The following is an 18,023-nucleotide window of genomic DNA, read 5'->3' as shown; positions in this document are numbered from 1 at the left end:
GTACAATAGATTAAGAATTGCCTGAGGCACTGTAAAAACATTATTAATCGGAATCCAAGCGCGTCAATCGCATCCGTCTCGTCAATGACACGTTCGTCGATACCTCGCGCACTAGTCAATTTTCCGGCGGTCCTCGGAGAAAAGAGGTGACTTAGGAGAATGATATAAAGTCGACGTTCCTCCCTGCTATATACAAGACGGATATAAAGCATTTATCAGCTTCCGTTCCGCGAAAATTCTCGCGCGTTTACCGAAAGGGCGTACGCGCGCACCACCATACGTCAAATAACTATCCCAAAGAGATACGTGTGTCTTCATTGATTCCACTCTCCCGTTTCTCCTTCCTTTTGTTCCCCGGTGCACCCCGCACTCAAGTTCCCGCTGTAACTCGAGTTCCCAACCACGCGCAAATGTCATTTGCGGACGTGCCTTTGCGCGCGCGTGCAACAACCCCATGGAGCAGCTAACGGGTGTGTGGTGTCGACGACGACGACGACGACGACGACGAAGACGACGACGGTGACACGTCGACTGTGCGTCTGTTTCCATGGTTACGATGGACGTGGAAGCTGGGGAGTCCGTACGCCTCGTGCAACCCCCTTCGGTGCTGATGCGCGCAGGGGTTCGAGAGGGGTCGCGCTGAGCAAGGGGCTGGCCGCAGGCGAATTAAGAGTTTGAAAGGGCTCTATCTCCTCTACCCGGCCTTTTTCCCATCTCCCTACCGTCTCCCTCTCGCTCCCGTCCACCCTCGAACGATCTTCTTTGACGTCTCTCTCTGATTCTTCTTCTCTAATCACGGGTCGGTGAACGCCTTCGTCTTGCCGAGCTAGCCGGATGGGCTAGTATGTCGTTAGTATTGAACACCGGCCGCTAACTCGCGGGTAATCGTGATTAAGGTCGGGATTAAAGTCCGCGCGCGCGAGAGCCATCGTGCTTTGTGTTTTGTCGGGCGATTTTATTATCTGAGCGCAGCGCCAGAGAGGGGAGGAAAGCTCATTATTGATATGAAAACTAGCTACTATAATGTTCCGTTACGGAATTGAAAACGTAAAAGGCAACGGATTTATTCGTTCCATCGCAACGTAATGATATTTGCATGTTGCAAAATGTCAGTCTCTCAAAGAATGTTTTTTTAATCCTTTAGTAATCTTATAAGATACGATTTTTCATGTGCTTGATGGAAAGCATCACGTCGCTGCTGTTTAGATAAAGCAAGATATCTTGATAATGCTAAGATGAGAATGACGAATGACGTAAAGATAAACTGAGAGACACAAGACGTCGACGGTAGATATGCTTCTTTTAAATCAAATGTTCCCTTTAAAAACTTGCGATTTTGTATATTCGTATCTCTATAAATAAATCATAAATCATGAGAAAACAACCTAACTTTATTTTTATTTATTTTGTTTACAAAAAGAGATAAATGATTGCTTCTCCAATCATTACCTTCGAAATCTCTCAGTTACCTGCTGTAATATTTTTATCCTAGCAAACATTTTTTACTAGTTTGAAAATAACAGCTGAAAGATTAATGAGAAACCTGTCAATTTAAACGGGTTTACTTGTTTGCGAGACTCGTTTGCGCGAGCGTTAATGAATCGTTAGTTGGTAATTTAAGCAGGGTGTGTATTTCGCATTGCGCGCGGATTGAACAGGATTAATGATCGATGACATGATGAACCCTTGTATCGAGATGTATCATTTCGAAACGCACATGATTTTTGAAAAAAAGAACTAGATTCTGTTATATACGTAGCTATAATTATCGACTAATGAACATAAATATCGCATAAAAGAATTCAACATAGACCCATGCGAGAAATTGATTGCACGTCAAATAAATTCTCAGTTTTCCATTGTATTTTTCCCTTTCATATTTCTCATTGAAAATATAATAAAATTAATTATTTTAAGTTATTGTAATTATTAAGTTAATATTTAACACAATATTATAAATATTATAAAACGTATTAAAAAACAAAAGACTCAAATTTCGAATGTGAAATAATATGTGAATTAATAATTGCAGCATGAAAAATCGCAGTTACAGCACGCATAGAAGGTCCTTTCTCGTTCAATTAATTTGAAAAAAAGTTAGGACTTTATTTATACTTAATTAATGCTAATATAACTCTTCAATTTTACGAAACGTATGTCAAATAGATAAATATTTAAAATTGAATTTGTTGAAAACATGCTTGTCTCGCTTAAATTTTCAATATGACACGTGCACGCGTTTATTTTTCAACTACTTCATATCGAAGCTCGAGTAAAAATCTGATTACATTCCTGATTTTCTAAAAATACATAAAAATTGCGGACTCGGGTGTACGTACAGCGATTGACGTTTTAACGACAAGAGAATGTGCCACTACAACTCGCGCGGGAGATATTCGCCGTATCGAATATCATACGTTGATTTATGTACCCGCACAAGCAATCGTAATTAAGGGGTTTGTAGTCCGAGTAATTCGAACAGGGTAGCATATAGCTCTTGCAATACGGACCGATCGGTAATTGCGTTTGATACGTCGCTGTGAAAGTTTATACGCACGCGAATGCGCCGCCGGCGCCGTCGACCGAATTGCTTTTTAACATTCGGCGCTTTAATTACGCGCAACTCGCGCTGTGTTGAAGGTACCATCAGACCATATCATTATCATAATAACTCGTGCAGTTTAATTGCGCCGCTTCTTCTGGCTGCCGTCCGACACGAATAAAATTGTCGAACTCGATCACGTACCGTGTGCTAAAGTTGCTCTCGTCGCGTCATGAATTATGCGAATGCGGATCCTCCAATAATCGCGAGGAGATCATAATTGAGGCGGGGAACGATCGATCATGCTCTTGAAGCTTAGGATTACGCTCGTGCGAATGAGTTGGGGACGTCGCGACGCATCGGAGAATGGGGTGCGAAGATACGGCGTTACGGGAAAAAAGTCGATAATTAGGCTTACATGTCACGTACCTTCGCCCGTGTGATCAATTAACGTTGTTTTTTTTCCGGAATAGCGAATTACGTGCACTAATTTTGTAAGTAATTAGAGAGTTTTTGGGGTGCAAGCATACGTAATATAAAAATTTATCACGAAAGCCTTGACAAAATCGAACATAAAATTCCATCAGAAATTATAGATCGTGCCTAAAGTGGATTTAAACATTAACTGTCAATTATTAATTATTTTTATAAGCAATAAATAAGTAATATCTATAAATAAAGATATAAAGACATACGTCTATATAATGCATTCAGCTGTATATTCTTTATGGAAAGTCAATATTTCTCGGTTTGGAAATAAACGTTTCAATCTTTCTGGTACAGAATGCGATAACTCATAAAAAGGCGACGTTGATTAATGATACCACGTGATCGGTTATAGCTGAATATCGAGATCAAACATTCACATTTAGTGCAAACGTTTCACACTTTTGCTATTTGAAATATATAATTAAATATGCAATCTAATCTAAAAATTTCATTAATTTCATTATTATTTTACATTAATATTGATTAATTGATGTCAATATTACGATTGATACCCAATATTACCAATAGGCAAGTAGAAATTTATTAATCTTTTTTACAGTTGCTTTCGAGGTATAGGTGAATTCTTCTCTTTAGGCCCCAAAAAGTTTTATGGCTCCTTTAGACGCTCGTAGGACGTAAATTCTTTCTCCACAGGTCTCAAATATTTCCGTGGATCCTTTGTGACGCTGCAGGTTCTACAAATTGTACCTACCGGGTGTGCCTAACGGGTGAAACGACCATAGCTAACGTACCATCAACGAAGCATGGATATCGCGCTGATGATTTCGTTCTCTCGTCGCTCTCGCAGATATTTTCGTCGTCGCAGATTCGCTTCCCGCGCGCACAGGCAGAACCCGTGTCACTACTTCCGGGAGCATACGATATATCATCGATGCGGCAGGAGCTTTTAAGCTGTCCTGAAAATAGCGGCCGGCTGTACGAGTTATTAATGTCCCGCCTCCTTATAAAGTACTCAATTTTCGTTCTGTAAGGAGGAGAAATATTAGCCGTAATACGGCCACCGCCGCACAACGAAACGCCGCAGTATATCAGCCTGGCGAAAATTGCAACGCCGAGACGAAGATGTTAATATCGGTGAACTTTATCGCTCGCGCTAAGAAGCGCGATCCGCTCTCGCTCGAAATGCACATCGCTTTTACAAAAGGGCGAACTTCACGGTGCAAACCTCGGTGATGATCGTCGATAGGACGCTGCCCTTGGACGACGAGGGTGGGCGATGAATCGATGGAAACTCGAAAGGCGGCTGTAGTTTGGCGTCGAAACTCTGTCATCCTGAAACAAACTCATTGTTTTAATATCGCGCGTTGTATCTGTGTCTATCTCTGCCGGAACTGGGCGGCACAAATTGATCTCGACCTCGCTACATGTGTGCAAGTCAATTTATGAAGATCAATGATAATTGCAATGACCATATATTTTAAATAATTGCGATAACCTTTCTAGTAAAAACGTTAAATGTTTAGTTCAATATAAATGTATTGTAATATAAAGACTTTGTAGAGCAATGTTGCAATATGCAGTGTTAGATTAAATGGAAGAATTTTCAGATCATGACAGTGATAGTGAAAGAATACGCGACTCGTTTTCCGAAATTAAAGGCGACACGCGAGAGAGGCGATAGGAGAATCGGAATTTGCTTTCATCAATGTTACCATGTATCATATAGCTATTAAAAGGGACCATCTGGTATAATGGTACTAGACGTATTCAAAATATCCAACTCATCTTTTGCGCGATGAAACTTGCGCTTTAGTCGGCGCGTTTTGCAGGTAGCACAAAAGCATGTAACTCGGTGCGCGCGATACATGGAGGCGACACAACGTTTGCGGATCATTCGCGTTGGGCGGTGTATTCGCGAACTTTTTGCACACAGGGTTTGCCGTATGCAAAGCTCGCGGTCCGCGGGCGCGGCGGTACTTCCGGGGATGATTCTGAATCCCCGGGTCGCGACCGGAGGAGTACACGCCAGGCCGTACACTTTAAGCAAACTTTTCGTCCGTGAGGGTCTTCCTGCGGCCTTTCTGCGCATTCGGTTCCTTTTCATACCTCGCGTCGCTCCGCGGGAGGAGCTTGTTTATAGCACCCTGTAGATATCGTAAAATAGGAAATAGCACCCCGGGGGCAAGACGGAGTTTTTCTCCGGGACGTGATTGGAGTTAAGACAAGTCTTTCTGTGTCCGCCGGCGTCGAGCGGCCGGGTCTCGCTCTCCGTGTCGCTCCCGACCGAAAAATAAAGCATCGTCACCGCGATCTCGGCAGTTATTTTAGCGAACGCGACGGAAAGAAGCGACGTCGCCGGTTTTTAAGCGTGCATTTGTCCTCGTTGACTTTTTGCCCGCGCCAGATGTCGTCTTCCTGCCGCTTCCTTCCCCCTCGCGTCGGTTAATTGTAACCGATCACCGTCGTTTCGTTTTGCTTTAAGCACGGGGCTTATAAGTGAGCGCTTTCTGGGAGACCTGAATTACTCGAATTCCTTCTTGTCTGCCACGTACGCGCGTCTCAGCACGGCGTCCGTCTGAAAACGCCATGCTGAGAGAATCCTTTCTCGTCCGCCGTCTGAAATTGGTTTAAAATTAATTATGTAGTCGTATACGTAAAATGTTGGAATGCTGATACTACGAGTGCACGTGATAATGCGATATTCTTAAAACCCTTTAAACCTTTTGGTAAAATATATTTCGGAATTAATGCAATATCTTTGAAATAACTTAATGACTTTAAATATATTATATAATATGATGTTCTCGAAAGCTTGGTAGTCTAAAACAGTTCTGTATAATTCGACTAACATTGTATAAATGACGTTATAATATTGCAATTAACAATTTTTGGTGCAGAATTACTGTAAAGTTACAGATATTCTATCAGACAAGCGAAAAAAGATTAAAACTATGAATTTTGCAATTTCAGAATGTTTACATCCAGCAGCATACATTTTTTATTCTTTTTTGGATTTCAAAAATTCTTTATGCAATTTGATGAATACGCGTGAACCCTTTTAAACCGGGTCATTTTATATCCATGCAAATGCATGATGTTTTTAATGCAATAATGGAATGCTCTTTTACGGAATTTTATATTCCGAGTTTTTTGCTACTTTAATCATTTGCAAAACATATCTGGCTTATTAAAGCGAATACGCTGTAATAAATCAAACAGAAATTTTAAAAACGCAAAAATTAAAGACAAATTAAATAACAAGACGTTATAAAACGGAATGCATTTCTCACATTTCATGCCTCTAATTGAATCCGAATAAATTAAACACACATATAAGATACAATGGTAAATTCATTACGATTGTTAAAGATTAGCATTTTCTAAATAAGTTTGCAATAAACGATTTATGAATTAGTTTATTGCAAACAAGTAAATTATATCGTATCATGTCTCCCAATGTCTCGTACACCTTTTCCCTTTAATAAACCGAAATTCTTCTATGCGCATCGAGAGCACGTTTCTTTTATATAAATCAATATTAAGACCTCCAATCTATGCTCAGTATAGTGTGATACAGCGCCATCAAATATTCGAAAACTACAAAGATTTCAAAATAAAGTCCTCCAAATAGCAGTCAAAGCTCGATGGTGTATCCGCAATTCACAACTCCATCACGAACTCGGTGTAGACACAATAGAAACACATACAGAGTTTACCAAAAGTATGGACACTCTTAAATTTTACGAAAACTATGCATTTTAGAAAAAACTGTTTCAGACAAAAGTTGTAGGGTTTCAAGTAACGCATTACATAGCATTATCAGTGACCTTTAAGAGTGTTGTCAAAATCACATGTAAGTCACTTTCAATTCCTTAAATAAAAACCCCCAATTTTTATTACATATTCTTGTAGTTTATCTCGAGAGCTTTTCAAAACGCTATAATGAAGTATATATTTATTAAGTACTTTTCGAGTTATGAAGCTTGAAATTTATTGTATCACCAGCATCATCATTATCTAAAAGTAATAATCAGGATTGAATTTCTTCCTGAGGGTCCAATGGAAGCCTCTAATGATCCAATTGCCCTCTCCTACTCTTTCCCTGGCTCTCTCCTACTATGTCGATATTCCGATGGGGTATGAAACGCCAAGATGTACAGTATTATTTTCTCGCGCATAATTACGCAGGTAGGATGATAGCATCCAGAGTAGAGCACCTTCTGCTTCTGCCGAAAATTTCTGTCTTTTTAATTTGCAAATTACTAAATTAAAAATTAATCGTTTGACTATAAATAGCTTACGAATTGTCGAAGCGTGAAAGAATCACTATCCTCATGATGCACGGATATGGTAATAAGGAATGATCGTTCACTGAAGTCGTTCGATTATTTAATGACACGTTTCCAACTCGTCAAATTAATAAATCCACTGTTTTGAAAACAACACAGTGTTTTAAAGAAATTGGTAGTGTAAAAAGTATAAAAAGTCACTTAAGTCAGACAGGCCATCATCTGTAAGTAATGAGGATAAACAACTTGATGTTCTGCAGAGTTTTTTGAAAATCCCCTTATGTCTGCTAATAGAGCAGCTCAAGCTCATGATATTCCTCCCATGTCCGTACACAGAATTTTAAGAAAAAATTAATTACATCCATACAAATTGCAGTACGTTCAAGAATTGCACGACGGAGATAAACTTTTGTCTAAAACAGTTTTATCAAAAATGTATAGTTTTCGTAAAATTTAAAGGTTTCCATACTTTTGATAAACCTTGTATGTATACAAAATCGTTATCCTGGCAGCACAAAAACAAAAAGAAATCGCCGAACTTTGCATGTCTATGACAGTATACTGCGATTTGATTGTCGACAAGTCAAAGTCACCAGCATTGCTCCTTGTCGGAGACTTCATAAACTACGGACTTTTATAAAAGATGTAAAGAAAAAAAAGACGCGTACTAACGTCACATGGTGTTCCCAAGCGGTTACCCATCCAAGTACTGACCGTGCCCAACGTTGCTTGACTTCAGTGATCGGACGAGAACTGGTACTTTCAATGTGGTATGGATGTTGGCTGATGATGCTTCTTGTCCATTCCACAGAAGTATGGACGACTGTTACATGATAGGAAAAAGAAAAGAAAGTGTGCCAACGTCACACGGTGTTCCCAAGCGGTCACCCATCCAAGTACTAACCATGCCCAACGTTGCTTGACTTCAGTGATCGGACGAGAACTGGTACTTTCAACGTGGTATGGATGTTGGCTGATGATGCTTCTTGTCCATTCCACAGAAGTATGGATGACTGTTACATGATAGGAAAAAGAAAAGAAAGTGTGCCAACGTCACACGGTGTTCCCAAGCGGTCTCCCATCCAAGTACTAACCATGCCCAACGTTGCTTGACTTCAGTGATCGGACGAGAACTGGTACTTTCAACGTGGTATGGATGTTGGCTGACGATGCTTCTTGTCCATTCCACAGAAGTATGGATGACTGTTACATGATAGGAAAAAGAAAAGAAAGTGTGCCAACGTCACACGGTGTTCCCAAGCGGTCTCCCATCCAAGTACTGACCGTGCCCAACGTTGCTTGACTTCAGTGATCGGACGAGAACTGGTACTTTCAACGTGGTATGGATGTTGGCTGATGATGCTTCTTGTCCATTCCACAGAAGTATGGATGACTGTTACATGATAGGAAAAAGAAAAGAAAGTGTGCCAACGTCACACGGTGTTCCCAAGCGGTCTCCCATCCAAGTACTACCATGCCCAACGTTGCTTGACTTCAGTGATCGGACGAGAACTGGTACTTTCAACGTGGTATGGATGTTGGCTGATGATGCTTCTTGTCCATTCCACAGAAGTATGGATGACTGTTACATGATAGGAAAAAGAAAAGAAAGTGTGCCAACGTCACACGGTGTTCCCAAGCGGTCTCCCATCTAAGTACTAACCATGCCCAACGTTGCTTGACTTCAGTGATCGGACGAGAACTGGTACTTTCAACGTGGTATGGATGTTGGCTGACGATGCTTCTTGTCCATTCCACAGAAGTATGGATGACTGTTACATGATAGGAAAAAGAAAAGAAAGTGTGCCAACGTCACACGGTGTTCCCAAGCGGTCTCCCATCCAAGTACTGACCGTGCCCAACGTTGCTTGACTTCAGTGATCGGACGAGAACTGGTACTTTCAACGTGGTATGGATGTTGGCTGATGATGCTTCTTGTCCATTCCACAGAAGTATGGATGACTGTTACATGATAGGAAAAAGAAAAGAAAGTGTGCCAACGTCACACGGTGTTCCCAAGCGGTCTCCCATCCAAGTACTAACCATGCCCAACGTTGCTTGACTTCAGTGATCGGACGAGAACTGGTACTTTCAACGTGGTATGGATGTTGGCTGACGATGCTTCTTGTCCATTCCACAGAAGTATGGATGACTGTTACATGATAGGAAAAAGAAAAGAAAGTGTGCCAACGTCACACGGTGTTCCCAAGCGGTCACCCATCCAAGTACTAACCATGCCCAACGTTGCTTGACTTCAGTGATCGGACGAGAACTGGTACTTTCAACGTGGTATGGATGTTGGCTGATGATGCTTCTTGTCCATTCCACAGAAGTATGGATGACTGTTACATGATAGGAAAAAGAAAAGAAAGTGTGCCAACGTCACACGGTGTTCCCAAGCGGTCACCCATCCAAGTACTGACCGTGCCCAACGTTGCTTGACTTCAGTGATCGGACGAGAACTGGTACTTTCAACGTGGTATGGATGTTGGCTGATGATGCTTCTTGTCCATTCCACAGAAGTATGGATGACTGTTACATGATAGGAAAAAGAAAAGAAAGTGTGCCAACGTCACACGGTGTTCCCAAGCGGTCTCCCATCCAAGTACTAACCATGCCCAACGTTGCTTGACTTCAGTGATCGGACGAGAACTGGTACTTTCAACGTGGTATGGATGTTGGCTGACGATGCTTCTTGTCCATTCCACAGAAGTATGGATGACTGTTACATGATAGGAAAAAGAAAAGAAAGTGTGCCAACGTCACACGGTGTTCCCAAGCGGTCACCCATCCAAGTACTGACCGTGCCCAACGTTGCTTGACTTCAGTGATCGGACGAGAACTGGTACTTTCAACGTGGTATGGATGTTGGCTGACGATGCTTCTTGTCCATTCCACAGAAGTATGGATGACTGTTACATGATAGGAAAAAGAAAAGAAAGTGTGCCAACGTCACACGGTGTTCCCAAGCGGTCTCCCATCCAAGTACTAACCATGCCCAACGTTGCTTGACTTCAGTGATCGGACGAGAACTGGTACTTTCAACGTGGTATGGATGTTGGCTGACGATGCTTCTTGTCCATTCCACAGAAGTATGGATGACTGTTACATGATAGGAAAAAGAAAAGAAAGTGTGCCAACGTCACACGGTGTTCCCAAGCGGTCTCCCATCCAAGTACTGACCGTGCCCAACGTTGCTTGACTTCAGTGATCGGACGAGAACTGGTACTTTCAACGTGGTATGGATGTTGGCTGACGATGCTTCTTGTCCATTCCACAGAAGTATGGATGACTGTTACATGATAGGAAAAAGAAAAGAAAGTGTGCCAACGTCACACGGTGTTCCCAAGCGGTCTCCCATCCAAGTACTAACCATGCCCAACGTTGCTTGACTTCAGTGATCGGACGAGAACTGGTACTTTCAACGTGGTATGGATGTTGGCTGACGATGCTTCTTGTCCATTCCACAGAAGTATGGACGACTGTTACATGATAGGAAAAAGAAAAGAAAGTGTGCCAACGTCACACGGTGTTCCCAAGCGGTCACCCATCCAAGTACTAACCATGCCCAACGTTGCTTGACTTCAGTGATCGGACGAGAACTGGTACTTTCAACGTGGTATGGATGTTGGCTGACGATGCTTCTTGTCCATTCCACAGAAGTATGGATGACTGTTACATGATAGGAAAAGAAAAGAAAGTGTGCCAACGTCACACGGTGTTCCCAAGCGGTCTCCCATCCAAGTACTAACCATGCCCAACGTTGCTTGACTTCAGTGATCGGACGAGAACTGGTACTTTCAACGTGGTATGGATGTTGGCTGACGATGCTTCTTGTCCATTCCACAGAAGTATGGATGACTGTTACATGATAGGAAAAAGAAAAGAAAGTGTGCCAACGTCACACGGTGTTCCCAAGCGGTCTCCCATCCAAGTACTGACCATGCCCAACGTTGCTTGACTTCAGTGATCGGACGAGAACTGGTACTTTCAACGTGGTATGGATGTTGGCTGACGATGCTTCTTGTCCATTCCACAGAAGTATGGATGACTGTTACATGATAGGAAAAAGAAAAGAAAGTGTGCCAACGTCACACGGTGTTCCCAAGCGGTCCCCATCCAAGTACTACCATGCCCAACGTTGCTTGACTTCAGTGATCGGACGAGAACTGGTACTTTCAACGTGGTATGGATGTTGGCTGACGATGCTTCTTGTCCATTCCACAGAAGTATGGATGACTGTTACATGATAGGAAAAAGAAAAGAAAGTGTGCCAACGTCACACGGTGTTCCCAAGCGGTCTCCCATCCAAGTACTGACCGTGCCCAACGTTGCTTGACTTCAGTGATCGGACGAGAACTGGTACTTTCAACGTGGTATGGATGTTGGCTGACGATGCTTCTTGTCCATTCCACAGAAGTATGGATGACTGTTACATGATAGGAAAAGAAAAGAAAGTGTGCCAACGTCACACGGTGTTCCCAAGCGGTCTCCCATCCAAGTACTAACCATGCCCAACGTTGCTTGACTTCAGTGATCGGACGAGAACTGGTACTTTCAACGTGGTATGGATGTTGGCTGACGATGCTTCTTGTCCATTCCACAGAAGTATGGATGACTGTTACATGATAGGAAAAAGAAAAGAAAGTGTGCCAACGTCACACGGTGTTCCCAAGCGGTCTCCCATCCAAGTACTGACCGTGCCCAACGTTGCTTGACTTCAGTGATCGGACGAGAACTGGTACTTTCAACGTGGTATGGATGTTGGCTGACGATGCTTCTTGTCCATTCCACAGAAGTATGGATGACTGTTACATGATAGGAAAAAGAAAAGAAAGTGTGCCAACGTCACACGGTGTTCCCAAGCGGTCTCCCATCCAAGTACTGACCGTGCCCAACGTTGCTTGACTTCAGTGATCGGACGAGAACTGGTACTTTCAACGTGGTATGGATGTTGGCTGACGATGCTTCTTGTCCATTCCACAGAAGTATGGATGACTGTTACATGATAGGAAAAAGAAAAGAAAGTGTGCCAACGTCACACGGTGTTCCCAAGCGGTCTCCCATCCAAGTACTGACCATGCCCAACGTTGCTTGACTTCAGTGATCGGACGAGAAACTGGTACTTTCAACGTGGTATGGATGTTGGCTGACGATGCTTCTTGTCCATTCCACAGAAGTATGGATGACTGTTACATGATAGGAAAAAGAAAAGAAAGTGTGCCAACGTCACACGGTGTTCCCAAGCGGTCTCCCATCCAAGTACTGACCGTGCCCAACGTTGCTTGACTTCAGTGATCGGACGAGAACTGGTACTTTCAACGTGGTATGGATGTTGGCTGACGATGCTTCTTGTCCATTCCACAGAAGTATGGATGACTGTTACATGATAGGAAAAAGAAAAGAAAGTGTGCCAACGTCACACGGTGTTCCCAAGCGGTCTCCCATCCAAGTACTGACCGTGCCCAACGTTGCTTGACTTCAGTGATCGGACGAGAACTGGTACTTTCAACGTGGTATGGATGTTGGCTGACGATGCTTCTTGTCCATTCCACAGAAGTATGGATGACTGTTACATGATAGGAAAAAGAAAAGAAAGTGTGCCAACGTCACACGGTGTTCCCAAGCGGTCTCCCATCCAAGTACTGACCGTGCCCAACGTTGCTTGACTTCAGTGATCGGACGAGAACTGGTACTTTCAACGTGGTATGGATGTTGGCTGACGATGCTTCTTGTCCATTCCACAGAAGTATGGATGACTGTTACATGATAGGAAAAAGAAAAGAAAGTGTGCCAACGTCACACGGTGTTCCCAAGCGGTCTCCCATCCAAGTACTGACCGTGCCCAACGTTGCTTGACTTCAGTGATCGGACGAGAACTGGTACTTTCAACGTGGTATGGATGTTGGCTGACGATGCTTCTTGTCCATTCCACAGAAGTATGGATGACTGTTACATGATAGGAAAAAGAAAAGAAAGTGTGCCAACGTCACACGGTGTTCCCAAGCGGTCTCCCATCCAAGTACTAACCATGCCCAACGTTGCTTGACTTCAGTGATCGGACGAGAACTGGTACTTTCAACGTGGTATGGATGTTGGCTGACGATGCTTCTTGTCCATTCCACAGAAGTATGGATGACTGTTACATGATAGGAAAAAGAAAAGAAAGTGTGCCAACGTCACACGGTGTTCCCAAGCGGTCTCCCATCCAAGTACTGACCGTGCCCAACGTTGCTTGACTTCAGTGATCGGACGAGAACTGGTACTTTCAACGTGGTATGGATGTTGGCTGACGATGCTTCTTGTCCATTCCACAGAAGTATGGATGACTGTTACATGATAGGAAAAAGAAAAGAAAGTGTGCCAACGTCACACGGTGTTCCCAAGCGGTCTCCCATCCAAGTACTGACCGTGCCCAACGTTGCTTGACTTCAGTGATCGGACGAGAACTGGTACTTTCAACGTGGTATGGATGTTGGCTGATGATGCTTCTTGTCCATTCCACAGAAGTATGGATGACTGTTACATGATAGGAAAAAGAAAAGAAAGTGTGCCAACGTCACACGGTGTTCCCAAGCGGTCTCCCATCCAAGTACTGACCGTGCCCAACGTTGCTTGACTTCAGTGATCGGACGAGAACTGGTACTTTCAACGTGGTATGGATGTTGGCTGATGATGCTTCTTGTCCATTCCACAGAAGTATGGATGACTGTTACATGATAGGAAAAAGAAAAGAAAGTGTGCCAACGTCACACGGTGTTCCCAAGCGGTCTCCCATCCAAGTACTAACCATGCCCAACGTTGCTTGACTTCAGTGATCGGACGAGAACTGGTACTTTCAACGTGGTATGGATGTTGGCTGATGATGCTTCTTGTCCATTCCACAGAAGTATGGATGACTGTTACATGATAGGAAAAAGAAAAGAAAGTGTGCCAACGTCACACGGTGTTCCCAAGCGGTCTCCCATCCAAGTACTAACCATGCCCAACGTTGCTTGACTTCAGTGATCGGACGAGAACTGGTACTTTCAACGTGGTATGGATGTTGGCTGACGATGCTTCTTGTCCATTCCACAGAAGTATGGACGACTGTTACATGATAGGAAAAAGAAAAGAAAGTGTGCCAACGTCACACGGTGTTCCCAAGCGGTCACCCATCCAAGTACTAACCATGCCCAACGTTGCTTGACTTCAGTGATCGGACGAGAACTGGTACTTTCAACGTGGTATGGATGTTGGCTGACGATGCTTCTTGTCCATTCCACAGAAGTATGGATGACTGTTACATGATAGGAAAAGAAAAGAAAGTGTGCCAACGTCACACGGTGTTCCCAAGCGGTTACCCATCCAAGTACTGACCGTGCCCAACGTTGCTTGACTTCAGTGATCGGACGAGAACTGGTACTTTCAACGTGGTATGGATGTTGGCTGACGATGCTTCTTGTCCATTCCACAGAAGTATGGACGACTGTTACATGATAGGAAAAAGAAAAGAAAGTGTGCCAACGTCACACGGTGTTCCCAAGCGGTCTCCCATCCAAGTACTGACCGTGCCCAACGTTGCTTGACTTCAGTGATCGGACGAGAACTGGTACTTTCAACGTGGTATGGATGTTGGCTGACGATGCTTCTTGTCCATTCCACAGAAGTATGGATGACTGTTACATGATAGGAAAAAGAAAAGAAAGTGTGCCAACGTCACACGGTGTTCCCAAGCGGTCTCCCATCCAAGTACTGACCGTGCCCAACGTTGCTTGACTTCAGTGATCGGACGAGAACTGGTACTTTCAACGTGGTATGGATGTTGGCTGATGATGCTTCTTGTCCATTCCACAGAAGTATGGATGACTGTTACATGATAGGAAAAAGAAAAGAAAGTGTGCCAACGTCACACGGTGTTCCCAAGCGGTCTCCCATCCAAGTACTAACCATGCCCAACGTTGCTTGACTTCAGTGATCGGACGAGAACTGGTACTTTCAACGTGGTATGGATGTGGCTGACGATGCTTCTTGTCCATTCCACAGAAGTATGGACGACTGTTACATGATAGGAAAAAGAAAAGAAAGTGTGCCAACGTCACACGGTGTTCCCAAGCGGTCACCCATCCAAGTACTAACCATGCCCAACGTTGCTTGACTTCAGTGATCGGACGAGAACTGGTACTTTCAACGTGGTATGGATGTTGGCTGACGATGCTTCTTGTCCATTCCACAGAAGTATGGATGACTGTTACATGATAGGAAAAAGAAAAGAAAGTGTGCCAACGTCACACGGTGTTCCCAAGCGGTCACCCATCCAAGTACTGACCGTGCCCAACGTTGCTTGACTTCAGTGATCGGACGAGAACTGGTACTTTCAACGTGGTATGGATGTTGGCTGACGATGCTTCTTGTCCATTCCACAGAAGTATGGATGACTGTTACATGATAGGAAAAAGAAAAGAAAGTGTGCCAACGTCACACGGTGTTCCCAAGCGGTCTCCCATCCAAGTACTGACCGTGCCCAACGTTGCTTGACTTCAGTGATCGGACGAGAACTGGTACTTTCAACGTGGTATGGATGTTGGCTGACGATGCTTCTTGTCCATTCCACAGAAGTATGGATGACTGTTACATGATAGGAAAAAGAAAAGAAAGTGTGCCAACGTCACACGGTGTTCCCAAGCGGTCTCCCATCCAAGTACTGACCGTGCCCAACGTTGCTTGACTTCAGTGATCGGACGAGAACTGGTACTTTCAACGTGGTATGGATGTTGGCTGATGATGCTTCTTGTCCATTCCACAGAAGTATGGATGACTGTTACATGATAGGAAAAAGAAAAGAAAGTGTGCCAACGTCACACGGTGTTCCCAAGCGGTCTCCCATCCAAGTACTAACCATGCCCAACGTTGCTTGACTTCAGTGATCGGACGAGAACTGGTACTTTCAACGTGGTATGGATGTTGGCTGACGATGCTTCTTGTCCATTCCACAGAAGTATGGACGACTGTTACATGATAGGAAAAAGAAAAGAAAGTGTGCCAACGTCACACGGTGTTCCCAAGCGGTCACCCATCCAAGTACTAACCATGCCCAACGTTGCTTGACTTCAGTGATCGGACGAGAACTGGTACTTTCAACGTGGTATGGATGTTGGCTGACGATGCTTCTTGTCCATTCCACAGAAGTATGGATGACTGTTACATGATAGGAAAAAGAAAAGAAAGTGTGCCAACGTCACACGGTGTTCCCAAGCGGTCACCCATCCAAGTACTGACCGTGCCCAACGTTGCTTGACTTCAGTGATCGGACGAGAACTGGTACTTTCAACGTGGTATGGATGTTGGCTGACGATGCTTCTTGTCCATTCCACAGAAGTATGGATGACTGTTACATGATAGGAAAAAGAAAAGAAAGTGTGCCAACGTCACACGGTGTTCCCAAGCGGTCTCCCATCCAAGTACTGACCGTGCCCAACGTTGCTTGACTTCAGTGATCGGACGAGAACTGGTACTTTCAACGTGGTATGGATGTTGGCTGACGATGCTTCTTGTCCATTCCACAGAAGTATGGATGACTGTTACATGATAGGAAAAAGAAAAGAAAGTGTGCCAACGTCACACGGTGTTCCCAAGCGGTCTCCCATCCAAGTACTGACCGTGCCCAACGTTGCTTGACTTCAGTGATCGGACGAGAACTGGTACTTTCAACGTGGTATGGATGTTGGCTGACGATGCTTCTTGTCCATTCCACAGAAGTATGGATGACTGTTACATGATAGGAAAAAGAAAAGAAAGTGTGCCAACGTCACACGGTGTTCCCAAGCGGTCTCCCATCCAAGTACTAACCATGCCCAACGTTGCTTGACTTCAGTGATCGGACGAGAACTGGTACTTTCAACGTGGTATGGATGTTGGCTGACGATGCTTCTTGTCCATTCCACAGAAGTATGGATGACTGTTACATGATAGGAAAAAGAAAAGAAAGTGTGCCAACGTCACACGGTGTTCCCAAGCGGTCTCCCATCCAAGTACTAACCATGCCCAACGTTGCTTGACTTCAGTGATCGGACGAGAACTGGTACTTTCAACGTGGTATGGATGTTGGCTGACGATGCTTCTTGTCCATTCCACAGAAGTATGGATGACTGTTACATGATAGGAAAAAGAAAAGAAAGTGTGCCAACGTCACACGGTGTTCCCAAGCGGTCACCCATCCAAGTACTAACCATGCCCAACGTTGCTTGACTTCAGTGATCGGACGAGAACTGGTACTTTCAACGTGGTATGGATGTTGGCTGATGATGCTTCTTGTCCATTCCACAGAAGTTTCCCAAGCGGTCACCTATCCAACCCAGTGCCCAGTGTTGCTTGACTTCAGTGATCGGACGAGAACTGGTACTGTATTATAGCGTTTTGAAAAGCTCTCGAGATAAGCTACAAGAATATGCAATTAAAAATGGGTTTTCATTTAAGAAATTGAAGGTGATCGTCATGTGACCTTGACAACACTCTTCAAGGTTATACTGATGGTGCTATATAATGCGTTACTTGCAACTCTACAACTTTTGTTTGAAACAGTTTTTTCTAAAACGCATAGTGTCGTAAAATTTAAGGGTTTCAATACTTTTGGTAAACGCTGTATACTGAAGTTAGCAACTAAATTTTTCTCCTCACTAGATGAATCCTTTGGAGCATGATATTATCACATAGGTATATACAATCTTCCATTCATTCTAGAATAAATTTCTATTCCACTAACT

The 18,023-nt window shown here is 43.7% G+C and overlaps 48 non-coding genes and 3 pseudogenes across 48 annotated transcripts; all 51 read right to left on the bottom strand.

Moving 5' to 3' along the window:
• Positions 1-7,946: 7,946 nt before the first annotated feature.
• LOC113561527 lies at positions 7,947-8,065 on the bottom strand (annotated as a pseudogene).
• Positions 8,066-8,136: 71 nt separating this feature from the next.
• LOC113561533 lies at positions 8,137-8,255 on the bottom strand. The gene has a single exon (XR_003406249.1). It is a non-coding gene; the product is annotated as a 5S ribosomal RNA (ribosomal RNA).
• A 71-nt stretch (positions 8,256-8,326) lies between these two features.
• On the bottom strand, positions 8,327-8,445 carry LOC113561557. The gene has a single exon (XR_003406272.1). It is a non-coding gene; the product is annotated as a 5S ribosomal RNA (ribosomal RNA).
• A 71-nt stretch (positions 8,446-8,516) lies between these two features.
• LOC113561517 lies at positions 8,517-8,635 on the bottom strand. Its single transcript, XR_003406238.1, has one exon. It is a non-coding gene; the product is annotated as a 5S ribosomal RNA (ribosomal RNA).
• A 71-nt stretch (positions 8,636-8,706) lies between these two features.
• Positions 8,707-8,824, bottom strand: LOC113561521. Its single transcript, XR_003406242.1, has one exon. It is a non-coding gene; the product is annotated as a 5S ribosomal RNA (ribosomal RNA).
• A 71-nt stretch (positions 8,825-8,895) lies between these two features.
• LOC113561559 lies at positions 8,896-9,014 on the bottom strand. The gene has a single exon (XR_003406274.1). It is a non-coding gene; the product is annotated as a 5S ribosomal RNA (ribosomal RNA).
• A 71-nt stretch (positions 9,015-9,085) lies between these two features.
• Positions 9,086-9,204, bottom strand: LOC113561516. The gene has a single exon (XR_003406237.1). It is a non-coding gene; the product is annotated as a 5S ribosomal RNA (ribosomal RNA).
• Positions 9,205-9,275: 71 nt separating this feature from the next.
• On the bottom strand, positions 9,276-9,394 carry LOC113561556. Its single transcript, XR_003406271.1, has one exon. It is a non-coding gene; the product is annotated as a 5S ribosomal RNA (ribosomal RNA).
• A 71-nt stretch (positions 9,395-9,465) lies between these two features.
• LOC113561524 lies at positions 9,466-9,584 on the bottom strand. Its single transcript, XR_003406244.1, has one exon. It is a non-coding gene; the product is annotated as a 5S ribosomal RNA (ribosomal RNA).
• Positions 9,585-9,655: 71 nt separating this feature from the next.
• LOC113561568 lies at positions 9,656-9,774 on the bottom strand. The gene has a single exon (XR_003406283.1). It is a non-coding gene; the product is annotated as a 5S ribosomal RNA (ribosomal RNA).
• Positions 9,775-9,845: 71 nt separating this feature from the next.
• Positions 9,846-9,964, bottom strand: LOC113561555. The gene has a single exon (XR_003406270.1). It is a non-coding gene; the product is annotated as a 5S ribosomal RNA (ribosomal RNA).
• Positions 9,965-10,035: 71 nt separating this feature from the next.
• Positions 10,036-10,154, bottom strand: LOC113561567. Its single transcript, XR_003406282.1, has one exon. It is a non-coding gene; the product is annotated as a 5S ribosomal RNA (ribosomal RNA).
• Positions 10,155-10,225: 71 nt separating this feature from the next.
• Positions 10,226-10,344, bottom strand: LOC113561554. Its single transcript, XR_003406269.1, has one exon. It is a non-coding gene; the product is annotated as a 5S ribosomal RNA (ribosomal RNA).
• A 71-nt stretch (positions 10,345-10,415) lies between these two features.
• On the bottom strand, positions 10,416-10,534 carry LOC113561515. Its single transcript, XR_003406236.1, has one exon. It is a non-coding gene; the product is annotated as a 5S ribosomal RNA (ribosomal RNA).
• Positions 10,535-10,605: 71 nt separating this feature from the next.
• LOC113561552 lies at positions 10,606-10,724 on the bottom strand. Its single transcript, XR_003406267.1, has one exon. It is a non-coding gene; the product is annotated as a 5S ribosomal RNA (ribosomal RNA).
• A 71-nt stretch (positions 10,725-10,795) lies between these two features.
• Positions 10,796-10,914, bottom strand: LOC113561513. The gene has a single exon (XR_003406234.1). It is a non-coding gene; the product is annotated as a 5S ribosomal RNA (ribosomal RNA).
• A 70-nt stretch (positions 10,915-10,984) lies between these two features.
• Positions 10,985-11,103, bottom strand: LOC113561551. Its single transcript, XR_003406266.1, has one exon. It is a non-coding gene; the product is annotated as a 5S ribosomal RNA (ribosomal RNA).
• A 71-nt stretch (positions 11,104-11,174) lies between these two features.
• LOC113561569 lies at positions 11,175-11,293 on the bottom strand. The gene has a single exon (XR_003406284.1). It is a non-coding gene; the product is annotated as a 5S ribosomal RNA (ribosomal RNA).
• Positions 11,294-11,364: 71 nt separating this feature from the next.
• LOC113561526 lies at positions 11,365-11,481 on the bottom strand (annotated as a pseudogene).
• Positions 11,482-11,552: 71 nt separating this feature from the next.
• On the bottom strand, positions 11,553-11,671 carry LOC113561514. The gene has a single exon (XR_003406235.1). It is a non-coding gene; the product is annotated as a 5S ribosomal RNA (ribosomal RNA).
• Positions 11,672-11,741: 70 nt separating this feature from the next.
• Positions 11,742-11,860, bottom strand: LOC113561550. Its single transcript, XR_003406265.1, has one exon. It is a non-coding gene; the product is annotated as a 5S ribosomal RNA (ribosomal RNA).
• A 71-nt stretch (positions 11,861-11,931) lies between these two features.
• On the bottom strand, positions 11,932-12,050 carry LOC113561512. Its single transcript, XR_003406233.1, has one exon. It is a non-coding gene; the product is annotated as a 5S ribosomal RNA (ribosomal RNA).
• A 71-nt stretch (positions 12,051-12,121) lies between these two features.
• LOC113561511 lies at positions 12,122-12,240 on the bottom strand. Its single transcript, XR_003406232.1, has one exon. It is a non-coding gene; the product is annotated as a 5S ribosomal RNA (ribosomal RNA).
• A 71-nt stretch (positions 12,241-12,311) lies between these two features.
• On the bottom strand, positions 12,312-12,431 carry LOC113561522. Its single transcript, XR_003406243.1, has one exon. It is a non-coding gene; the product is annotated as a 5S ribosomal RNA (ribosomal RNA).
• A 71-nt stretch (positions 12,432-12,502) lies between these two features.
• Positions 12,503-12,621, bottom strand: LOC113561510. Its single transcript, XR_003406231.1, has one exon. It is a non-coding gene; the product is annotated as a 5S ribosomal RNA (ribosomal RNA).
• Positions 12,622-12,692: 71 nt separating this feature from the next.
• On the bottom strand, positions 12,693-12,811 carry LOC113561509. The gene has a single exon (XR_003406230.1). It is a non-coding gene; the product is annotated as a 5S ribosomal RNA (ribosomal RNA).
• Positions 12,812-12,882: 71 nt separating this feature from the next.
• LOC113561508 lies at positions 12,883-13,001 on the bottom strand. The gene has a single exon (XR_003406229.1). It is a non-coding gene; the product is annotated as a 5S ribosomal RNA (ribosomal RNA).
• A 71-nt stretch (positions 13,002-13,072) lies between these two features.
• On the bottom strand, positions 13,073-13,191 carry LOC113561580. The gene has a single exon (XR_003406295.1). It is a non-coding gene; the product is annotated as a 5S ribosomal RNA (ribosomal RNA).
• Positions 13,192-13,262: 71 nt separating this feature from the next.
• On the bottom strand, positions 13,263-13,381 carry LOC113561549. The gene has a single exon (XR_003406264.1). It is a non-coding gene; the product is annotated as a 5S ribosomal RNA (ribosomal RNA).
• Positions 13,382-13,452: 71 nt separating this feature from the next.
• On the bottom strand, positions 13,453-13,571 carry LOC113561579. Its single transcript, XR_003406294.1, has one exon. It is a non-coding gene; the product is annotated as a 5S ribosomal RNA (ribosomal RNA).
• A 71-nt stretch (positions 13,572-13,642) lies between these two features.
• Positions 13,643-13,761, bottom strand: LOC113561578. The gene has a single exon (XR_003406293.1). It is a non-coding gene; the product is annotated as a 5S ribosomal RNA (ribosomal RNA).
• Positions 13,762-13,832: 71 nt separating this feature from the next.
• LOC113561577 lies at positions 13,833-13,951 on the bottom strand. The gene has a single exon (XR_003406292.1). It is a non-coding gene; the product is annotated as a 5S ribosomal RNA (ribosomal RNA).
• A 71-nt stretch (positions 13,952-14,022) lies between these two features.
• Positions 14,023-14,141, bottom strand: LOC113561548. Its single transcript, XR_003406263.1, has one exon. It is a non-coding gene; the product is annotated as a 5S ribosomal RNA (ribosomal RNA).
• A 71-nt stretch (positions 14,142-14,212) lies between these two features.
• LOC113561547 lies at positions 14,213-14,331 on the bottom strand. Its single transcript, XR_003406262.1, has one exon. It is a non-coding gene; the product is annotated as a 5S ribosomal RNA (ribosomal RNA).
• Positions 14,332-14,402: 71 nt separating this feature from the next.
• On the bottom strand, positions 14,403-14,521 carry LOC113561575. The gene has a single exon (XR_003406290.1). It is a non-coding gene; the product is annotated as a 5S ribosomal RNA (ribosomal RNA).
• A 70-nt stretch (positions 14,522-14,591) lies between these two features.
• LOC113561519 lies at positions 14,592-14,710 on the bottom strand. The gene has a single exon (XR_003406240.1). It is a non-coding gene; the product is annotated as a 5S ribosomal RNA (ribosomal RNA).
• A 71-nt stretch (positions 14,711-14,781) lies between these two features.
• LOC113561576 lies at positions 14,782-14,900 on the bottom strand. Its single transcript, XR_003406291.1, has one exon. It is a non-coding gene; the product is annotated as a 5S ribosomal RNA (ribosomal RNA).
• Positions 14,901-14,971: 71 nt separating this feature from the next.
• Positions 14,972-15,090, bottom strand: LOC113561574. Its single transcript, XR_003406289.1, has one exon. It is a non-coding gene; the product is annotated as a 5S ribosomal RNA (ribosomal RNA).
• Positions 15,091-15,161: 71 nt separating this feature from the next.
• On the bottom strand, positions 15,162-15,279 carry LOC113561525 (annotated as a pseudogene).
• Positions 15,280-15,350: 71 nt separating this feature from the next.
• Positions 15,351-15,469, bottom strand: LOC113561564. Its single transcript, XR_003406279.1, has one exon. It is a non-coding gene; the product is annotated as a 5S ribosomal RNA (ribosomal RNA).
• A 71-nt stretch (positions 15,470-15,540) lies between these two features.
• LOC113561566 lies at positions 15,541-15,659 on the bottom strand. Its single transcript, XR_003406281.1, has one exon. It is a non-coding gene; the product is annotated as a 5S ribosomal RNA (ribosomal RNA).
• Positions 15,660-15,730: 71 nt separating this feature from the next.
• On the bottom strand, positions 15,731-15,849 carry LOC113561573. Its single transcript, XR_003406288.1, has one exon. It is a non-coding gene; the product is annotated as a 5S ribosomal RNA (ribosomal RNA).
• A 71-nt stretch (positions 15,850-15,920) lies between these two features.
• LOC113561572 lies at positions 15,921-16,039 on the bottom strand. Its single transcript, XR_003406287.1, has one exon. It is a non-coding gene; the product is annotated as a 5S ribosomal RNA (ribosomal RNA).
• A 71-nt stretch (positions 16,040-16,110) lies between these two features.
• On the bottom strand, positions 16,111-16,229 carry LOC113561545. Its single transcript, XR_003406261.1, has one exon. It is a non-coding gene; the product is annotated as a 5S ribosomal RNA (ribosomal RNA).
• Positions 16,230-16,300: 71 nt separating this feature from the next.
• LOC113561553 lies at positions 16,301-16,419 on the bottom strand. Its single transcript, XR_003406268.1, has one exon. It is a non-coding gene; the product is annotated as a 5S ribosomal RNA (ribosomal RNA).
• Positions 16,420-16,490: 71 nt separating this feature from the next.
• Positions 16,491-16,609, bottom strand: LOC113561565. Its single transcript, XR_003406280.1, has one exon. It is a non-coding gene; the product is annotated as a 5S ribosomal RNA (ribosomal RNA).
• Positions 16,610-16,680: 71 nt separating this feature from the next.
• Positions 16,681-16,799, bottom strand: LOC113561571. Its single transcript, XR_003406286.1, has one exon. It is a non-coding gene; the product is annotated as a 5S ribosomal RNA (ribosomal RNA).
• Positions 16,800-16,870: 71 nt separating this feature from the next.
• LOC113561570 lies at positions 16,871-16,989 on the bottom strand. The gene has a single exon (XR_003406285.1). It is a non-coding gene; the product is annotated as a 5S ribosomal RNA (ribosomal RNA).
• A 71-nt stretch (positions 16,990-17,060) lies between these two features.
• LOC113561544 lies at positions 17,061-17,179 on the bottom strand. The gene has a single exon (XR_003406260.1). It is a non-coding gene; the product is annotated as a 5S ribosomal RNA (ribosomal RNA).
• Positions 17,180-17,250: 71 nt separating this feature from the next.
• LOC113561543 lies at positions 17,251-17,369 on the bottom strand. The gene has a single exon (XR_003406259.1). It is a non-coding gene; the product is annotated as a 5S ribosomal RNA (ribosomal RNA).
• A 71-nt stretch (positions 17,370-17,440) lies between these two features.
• Positions 17,441-17,559, bottom strand: LOC113561541. Its single transcript, XR_003406257.1, has one exon. It is a non-coding gene; the product is annotated as a 5S ribosomal RNA (ribosomal RNA).
• Positions 17,560-18,023: the final 464 nt, after the last annotated feature.

The sequence above is a fragment of the Ooceraea biroi genome, chromosome 2, assembly GCF_003672135.1.
Source record: "Ooceraea biroi isolate clonal line C1 chromosome 2, Obir_v5.4, whole genome shotgun sequence".
Classification (NCBI taxonomy): Eukaryota; Metazoa; Arthropoda; class Insecta; order Hymenoptera; family Formicidae; genus Ooceraea; species Ooceraea biroi.
This window is presented reverse-complemented; position numbering and strand designations above follow the sequence as displayed.